The following is a 9,120-nucleotide window of genomic DNA, read 5'->3' on the forward strand; positions in this document are numbered from 1 at the left end:
CATCCATCCATCCACCATCCATCGTCCATCCATCTATCCATCCATCCGTCCATCCATCCATCCATCATCCATCCATCCATCATCCATCCATCATCCATCCATCCATCATCCTTCATCCCTCCATCCATCATCCATCCCTCCATCATCCATCATCCATCATCCATCCATCCGCCCATCCATCCATCCATCATCTATCATCTGTCATCCATCCATCCATCCACCCATCATCCCTCAGTTCCTCTTGCTGTTTTTGCACATTAATTACAAAGTAGCTGCACTTCAGTTGATGTTGAATCCTGGGGACCCCATGCTGCCCAGTGACCATGTGGCCTCAGTTTAAATTCCCCTGGAAACAGGAAACCTGCTGCCTGCTGCAGCCCAGTTCCACCGCTCCAGCTGAACCAGGTTCCCTTCTGTGCCAGGGGCCCAGTGACAGGCTCCCTTTCTCCCAGGTGTGACTCTTCAAAAGAAGGCACTGAAGGGAAGCAAGAGGTGGAACCCATGGGGATGTTAGAGCCCTGGGCTGGGCCCTTCCAAGCCTCTGGCCCAGGGCCTCTGGCAGGCCCGGAATGTGTGGGTCTAACAAGCCTGTAGGCGAGGCTGATGCAGCTCATCCAGGCTCCACTTTGAGAACTACTGATTTAAGCTTGCACGGCCCAGTGGAAGTCCAGTTATCCCTAAAATAACTGCCTAGTCAGTCTTGGGTGTCCTTTTGGAATAGGTATGGAAACATGCTTCTGGCCTGAGGGTACCACTGTTTGACCCCCGAGGGAGGCCAGGCCAGCCCCTCTCCTGGGCCCACGGACACGCCAGGCTGCTGGTCGTGGGGCGGGCACCTTCAGGGTGGCGACTTACTGCTGTCTGGGTGTGTTTCAGGCTGCATGTCTCTGCAGGTCTGCCGCCGGCCGCCCCAGTGGCCTCTGTGGCTCTCCTCAATGCCGGGGTGTCCATGGCTCTACCGACCGACAGGAGATGGGGTCCTGGCTGAGTCCCCACAGAGAGGCATCATCATTACAGCTGGATGGGCCGTGGCACCAATAACCTTTCTTTGCTTAATTTATTTCCTCACCACCCGAAGTAAAATGTTCTGTAAGCAGGCAAGTGCGTGTCTCTGAGAGCCCCTTTGCCTTCTTCTGTGGACTGCGCGATGCCGTCTTTCACACTCTGCTGTTGCAAGTTAAGTCATTAAAGAAAGAGTAAACTTGTGCTAATTGTCGATGGCTTATTACTACCTAGGGGGACGGCCAGGCTGGGGATGTGTGTGAATTTCATTAATTTCTCCAGGCTTTTGGGGTTTGGCTTGAACTCAAAGGCCCTCCATGAGCAAACTCTTGTAAAAGCTTTAATTAACTCTTGCCAGTGTCAATGTTTTATTACTTTCTGTAGCCGACAGGCTCCCCCCGTGACTAATTTACTCGGATGTTCCCAGCCGCCGTCATGAAGCCACAGAGGCCACTGGGCAGACGGGAGTGGATTGAGTTGCTTTATGGGCTTCAGCTCAAGGGCAGTTCCTCCGTCAGAGATGATGGCGGGGGCGAGTGGGGGGTGTCTTCTGTTCTGGGGAGTCAGAACTTGTTGCATCAGAAACCGAAGGGCTGAGCTTAGACTGACATATACACACTACTATATATAGAATAGGTAACTAATAAGGACCTACTGTATAGCACAGGGAACTCTACTCAATACTCTGTAATGACCTATATGGGAAAAGACTCTAAAAAAGAGTGGACATATGTATATGTATAACTGATCCACTTTGCTGTACAGCAGAAACTAACACAACATTGTAAAGCAACTATACTCCAATAAAAATTAATTTAAAAAAAGAAGCCAAGGTGCTGAGCTTGGAGATACGACCTTGGCCATGCCCTTGAAGGCTACGTGGTGTCTGGGACTCAAGTTTGGGTCTTGATCTAAGCTTGGAAGCTGTGGGGTGGAGGGCGAGTCACGCCCACCTCTGGCTCCCTTTCCCTCCATTTGAAGGTGAGGGCAGGAATATTGCCCCTAGACGGCCAGGTGCGGGGGCATCTTCACGGCCATAGGTGTATGCAGAGACGCTGACTTCCACTGGCTTGTGGTCTGGGGTCCATGGCTGCCTGGCCTCTCAGGGTGGGAGCCAGGGGACAGACATTGTCAGCCTGTGGCCCCTGCAGCAGCCACCTGCCACATTCCACCCACACCCGCAGTCCCTGCCTCTCTGCCCACAGGACCAGAAGGGCTTGGGGGGATGACAAGCCCAACCTCACCATGACTCCTGGGGGTAGAGGGGGTGGAGGTCTGCATGATGGGGGCACCGCAGCCTGCCAGGCCTGCATCCCCGTGCCACTGTCTTCCCCTTGGCTCCAAATCCAAATTTATCCAAACATTGATCTTTGAGGCTTGCTACTTTGATTTGATTGAGGTAATATTTACATGCAGTGAATGTAAGATCGTAAGCGGATGATTCCATGAGCTTCCGCAGATACACACAAGCGGGTACGGAGCCCTGGGTTCCCTCGAGCCCTGGCATCAGTCCGCCGGCTCCCCAGGCACCCTGTTCTGATTTGGTCCCCAGAGACTGGCCACCTTGAGCTCTGCACGAGGGACTTTTCCATCCCCCTTCTTTTGTGTCAGGTGACGTCCCTGGGGTTGAACCCTGTGGTTTGTGTGTCAGCATCTCCTTTCCTTTTACTGAGGAGTAGGGTTCCCATCTGTTTGTCCATTACTTGTTGACGTGTGTTACATTTTGTCCAGGTTTTGGCCACCATGAAAAATACTGCTATAAACGTTCTTGCATAATGCCCTTGTGTGGTTGTTGTTTTTGTTTCTCTTGGAGGGTATTGTTGAGTCGTTGGGTAGTGTGTGTTCAATTTCATGAGAAACTGCCAGGCTGTTTTCTGGCCGGACCGTTCTTCACCCCCAGCAGCAGTGCTGTCAGCACTTGATACTGTCAACCCTGAACTTTAGCCATCATGGTGGGTGCACAACAGCATCTCCTTGAGATTCTCATTTGCATTTTCCTGAAAACTGATGGTGTTGGGCTTCTTCTCATCTGCTTATTGGACAACTGTGTATTTCACTTTGTGAAGTATTTGTTCATGTTTTTTGCTCATTTTTAAATTGGCGTGTCTTCTTATTGATTTGTATTTCTTTATATCTTCTGGGTAGAAATCAACAGTCAGGTATACACATTACACAAGTTTCTCCTGGCCTGGGGCTTGTCTTCATAAGCAGAAGTTTTTCATCTTGATGAGTGCTTTCTACTTTTGTAATTGAGATGTACATAGACTCTCTGAGCTGGGATTGTAAGTTTAGTTTTTTTAATTAGAAAATTTCATTATTCCCTGAAATATGACACAAATGAATCTATCTATGAAACAGAAACAGAATCATGGACATAGAGAACAGACTGGTGGTTGCCAAGGGAGAGGGGGTTGGGGGAGGGATGGAGTGGGAAGTTGGGGTTAGCAGATGTAAGCTTTTATATATAGAATGGATAAACAACAAGGACCTACTGTATAGCACAGGGAACTATATTCAATATCCTGTGATAAACCATAATGGAAAAGAATATGAAAAAGAATATATATGTGTATAACTGAATCACTTTGCTGTACAGCAGTGATTAACACATTATAAATCAACTATACTTCAATTAAAAAAAAAGTAAAAAATTTCATTATTCCCATGATACATCCCCCGCTCACCCCAAGGTAACTGGCATTGGCAGCCTCACCTGTATCCTCCTTCACCTTTCTCCACGCTGCAAACACACCCACGTGAGATTGCCCTTTTTTTTTTTTTCACTTAGATGGGCCTGGACTCCACGCTCAGGGACTGGCCTTCTCACATCACAGCGCAGTGGTTCATCCACGGAGGCAACACCGATGGAGATCTGACACCTCCTTTTTCGTTGCTGCTTGATATTCCAGAGAATGGATGTGCCGTGGTTTATTTAACTCCTCTTTTTAAAGACTTTTATCGTTTTATTTTGCTGGGAATTCAGGTTGTTTCCAGTTTCTTGCTGCCTCAAACAATGCTGGGATCCGAGCACACAGCTGTCACACCACCTCACCATGTCACAGGCCTTGGAAGCTGCTGCCTCTTTCCTGTGGGATAAATTCCCAGTGCGAGACCGTTGGGTCATTGAGTGTGTGGTTTTGAGACTTGACAGGTCTGGCAGATTCTTCCCCCAAAGACTCTGGGAATTCACAGCAGTGGGTGAGGTTCTGTGTCCCGTTCACAAGCACTGGCTGTTGTCACTTAACGTGTACGTCAGTCTGATGGGCGATGACACTCGTACTCATCCCCCTGCAGCCCAGTTGTGCTTTTCTATGAACTCATCTTAAAAACTGACTTGCACAGATTATCTACAGATTTCTTTGCTGTTCAGAAATGTTCTTTTTCTCTCTTTCTCCCCATTTTGTCTTCAACACTCTCCCTTGCTCTTCACCTTGTCCTTCTCAAGTGACGTGTTTCAAACCAATTCTTAGGAGATCTTTGGTTCTCATTCAGTGATTTCCCATCTTTTGAAATGGATGTGACTCTCCCCACGTGTTTTCCTCCAGCCTCAGGCCCTGCCGACAGGCCTTGTGGCCGCTTGAGCTCCCTGGGAATCCAGTGCGCAGCTTCTGGGTAAGACTTTGATTACGGCTGGCTTTATAGGAACCGTCTCAGTTTTGTAATTGCGCCCTAGTGTCCTGGACGTGGTTTCTTTTTAGAGGACTGATCCTACCCGCGCCAGGATCAGATTCATCTTGACTGAATCTGAACCTCCCTCCATGGTGACTGAGCTTGTTTCTGAGCCTTTCTTGCCGAGAGTGGGTTTTGTGGCTGGAGAACCAGCTCCTGGCCACTGTGGAACCGGCACCGCCGGCCTCGGTGTGGCTTGGTTCCATCCCAACCACCAGCAGGGCGTCTGCACCCCGGGAAGGAGGGTGCCCTTAGAGCCCAGGAAGCGGTGTGCATGCAGGGCCACAGCCTTGTCCAGAGCATGAGGAACACGCCCAGCCGCTCTCTCCTCCTCCACTCTGGGGCGCTTTGTGGGGACTGGGGCCAGGCAACCAAAGCACGGAAATGCTTTTCAAAGCGTCAAAACCTATTTGACTAGGGGTTGAGCCTTTCAGCATTTCAACTGTCCATACATGTCCACGTGTCAAGTGACATGTCAAGTGAAAGGGCCTCCATGAGATTAATTTCTTTCTCTCTCTCTCTTTTTTCTTTTAAATATTACCTAGAGCACAGGGCCTGCACAAGTGCAGCACTTTATTATTTTTAAAAATATTTATTCATTTATTTTGGCTGCGCCGGGTCTTAGTTGCAGCACACAGGATCTTTAGTTGCAGCATGTGGGATCTAGTTCCCCGACCAGGGATGGAACCCGGGCCCCCTGCATTGGGAGCTCAGAGTCTTACCCACTGGACCACCAAGGAAGTTCCCTTTTTCTTCTTTCTTTCTCTCTCCCTCCGTCTTCCTTCCTTCCTTCCTTCCTTCCTTCCTTCCTTCCTTCCTTCCTCTCTCTCTTCCTTCTTTTCCTTCTCCTTCCCTTCCTCCCTCCCCCTCTCCATCTAATAATGGTCTATGTAGAACATTTGAATGATTATACCACAGAGTATAATGAATAAAAGAAAGCTTGCAGACTTCCCTGGTGGTCCAGTGGTTAAGACTCTGTGCTTCCACTGCTGGGGACACAAGTTTGATCCCTGGTCGGGGAACTAAGATCCTGCATGTCACGTGGTGCGGCCAAAGGAATAAAAAAAGAAAAAGAAAATAAGTTTGCAAACTTGCACATAATCTCACTATCCTCAATAATCTCCCACACTAGCTTTGTGGATTTCTTTCAGTGATACACGTACATTTATATACATATAATATATATATTAAATTTTGTATGTATTTAAAATTTGGTTCCTATTATGTATGCAATTCTCTCTTACTTAACATTATATTATCTGCATGTAACTATGTCATTAAGTATTCTTTTTTTTTTTTTTTTTTGGGCAGTGTGCGGGCCTCTCACTGTTGTGGCCTCTCCCGTTGCGGAGCACAGGCTCCAGACACGCAGGCTCAGCGGCCATGGCTCACGGGCCCAGCTGCTCCACAGCATGTGGGATCCTCCCGGACCAGGTCACGAACCCGTGTCCCCTGCATCAGCAGGTGGACTCTCAACCACTGCGCCACCAGGGAAGCCTAAGTATTCTTTAAAAGTGTAATTTTTGAATAAACTTTTTATTGAAGTATAATATACACAAAAGAGTGCACGCACCATAAATGTGTAGCTCAACTGATTTTTCACATGAAAATGTGATTTTTACACTACAAAGTAATCTGTTGCATGTAACTTATCTGAGCAGCCTGTTGTTTGTAATTTTGCATGTTGATAAATAACTGTAACAGACCTCCTTGTGCACAAATCTTTGGGTGCATCCTGGGTGACTGATTTTTAATTAAACATACACGATTGTAGGAATCACCCTCCCAGACTTCAGACTATGCTACTGAGCTACAGTCATCAAAACCACATGGTCCTGGCACAAAAACAGATACATGGCTCAATGAAACAGAGTAGCGAGCCCAGAAATAAACTCACACATGTATGGTCAATTAATCTACGACAAAGGAGGCAAGAATATACAATGGAGAAAAGACAGTCTCTTTAGCAAGTGGTGCTGGGAAAGCTGGACAGCCGCATGTAAAACAACGAAATTAGAACATTCTCTAACACCGTATACAAAAATAAACTTACAATGGATTAAAGACCTAAATGTAAGACCTGAAACCATAAAACTCCTAGAAGAAAACATAGGCAGAACACTCTTTGACATAAATCATAGCAATATTTTTTGGATCTGTCTCTGAAGGCAAAAGAAATAAAAGCAAAAATAAACAAATGGCACCTCACTAAATTTAAAAGCTTTTACACAGCAGAGGAAACCATCAACAAAACAAAAAGAAACCTATGGAATAGGAGAATATATTTACAAATGATGATCAACAAGGGGTTAATATTCAAAATACATAAACAGCTCATACAACTCGACCTCAAAAAAAAAAAAAAACAACCCAATCAAATATGGGCAGAAAACCTGAATAGAAATTTTTTTTCCCAAAGAAGACATAGAGATGGCCAGCAGGCACAAGAAAAAATGCTCATCATTGCTAATTATTAGAACAATGCAAATCAAAACCACAATGAGGTATCACTTCACACCTGTCAGAATGGCTATCATGCTTCGTATGTGAGAAGATTTTAACTTCTTATTTAATTTCTTTAATTGTTATGAGAAAATTTGGGCCATCATTCTTAGTAAGGTTTTCAAATTGAGTGTAACTTACATTTGGAAACGTGCCCAGTTTGTGTTACAACTTGATGGGTCTTCCATGTCACCATTACCCAGGTCAGCCCCACTGTGGTCCCTTGTGTCCCCACCTGTGTGTGGCTGTTTGACCAAATACTTATCTGCACCTACTGATATGGCCTTGTACTTTCCCATTATTCTTTTAACGTGGTGAAACACAGTAAGTGATTTTCAATGATAGGTCAACCTTGCATTTCTGGAATAAACCCAACCTGGACATGCTATTACCATTTACATATATTGCTGGATTGGATTTGCTAATGTTTTCTTTAAGATATTTGTGTCTATGCTTATGAAAAAGATTGACCTCTAATTTTCCGTTCTCAAAATCTCCCTTTGATGCAAAACCGATTTTGTCAGACAGAAGGTAGAAGGTTTAGCCCTCTGGAAGGCAGCTGGTGGAGAGGGGAGGGAGTTGGTGGTGGCTCAAGAGCTACAGATTCTGGCAATCTTCACTGAGATTTAGTAGGTTTTCTTGCACAAATATTTTTTCAGTTGCTCTATGCCCTTAGGGCGGTTTCCAGAGACTTCAAAACGGTTATGATTATTTAAAAATACTTTTCACCAGTTTTGGCTGTCTCACTGCAGAATGTGGACTGTTCCGTTATCTTTGTTGGTAGGATTTCCACTATTAGTGCTTTTCTTTCTTTTGCATTTCTTTTCTCTCAGGTGAGACTTCTGTGTAATTTTGTCAGCTCTGCTCTGCAATGGACTATTTCTCTCTCCAGCTAAATCTATTCTGCTATTCAACCCATGGAGTTTTCAATTTCAATTATTATATTTTTCATTTTCAGAAATTCCACTTTGTGCTTTTTTAAAACTATATGGTCAATTTTGAGAGTCTCTTGTTCCTTTGGTTTTTATCCATTTCAGCATATTAAGCGTCTTTATATTTTTGAAGTTGATAATTCCCTTTCATTTTCTCAGTGAATCCTCTCTCCTTTTTGTTGTTGTCATTGATTCTAGATTGAAATGGTTTGTTTCCTCATACATATCATGATTAAAAAAATTCAAGCTTATCTGTGGGGATTCTTTGTGGCCTGAATTTAAAATACCTCCAGAAAGGATATACGTTTGCTTCTGTCAGGAGCCTGGAGATTGTGAATCTAGGTCTGTTGTAACCTGGATTTTCAGCTTTTATTTTCCACACAGAGGCAGTGTGACTTCCATCCCCAAAGCCCTGGGCGTGTTGTCTTCTTGGGGGAGATTCCTTCCCTTTTTAAAGTCTTCCCTTTCCAAATCTCTGTCCAGCGTCATGGATGCTCAGTGACCCCTTGTGGGAAGGCAGACCTCCGGCCTTGTTCTCTGGCAGGTTCTGCATTGGACAGGCCAACTCCTCTGCCTGCCGGGTGCCTGTGGGTGACCCTCCACCTCAGCAGACCCGGGGTCCAGTCCGCTTCCCCCCCTCTGCCGATGCACAGGCTTGCATCCTGGCATCAAAGCTCAGCAGCTCTGTGACCTTGGGTTAGTTTTTAAAAAACGTCTCTGAACCTCAGTTTCCTCATCTGTAACGTGGCCACATAGCAGTACTCTAATGGCAGTTAGATTATTTCTTTCCTTCCCTTTCTTTCTTCTTTTATACCCATTTTCCCTCACTTAGAGTAACTATTAAGCCAAGACCACCAGAAAACCTGAACTGTGTATTAAATTAGATTGAAGCTCTCCTTGCAATATAATAGCGGTTCTTTGAAAATATTTCACCTCTTAATCTGTTCCGCTGGTGTCTTCTTGCCTCTCTGATTTGCCAGGAGGGCAGAAAACCCAAAAGAAAGCTTCGACATAA

The sequence above is a fragment of the Monodon monoceros genome, unplaced genomic scaffold (assembly GCF_005190385.1).
Source record: "Monodon monoceros isolate NGI ecotype Baffin Bay Population unplaced genomic scaffold, NGI_Narwhal_1 Super_Scaffold_13, whole genome shotgun sequence".
Lineage (NCBI taxonomy): Eukaryota > Metazoa > Chordata > Mammalia > Artiodactyla > Monodontidae > Monodon > Monodon monoceros.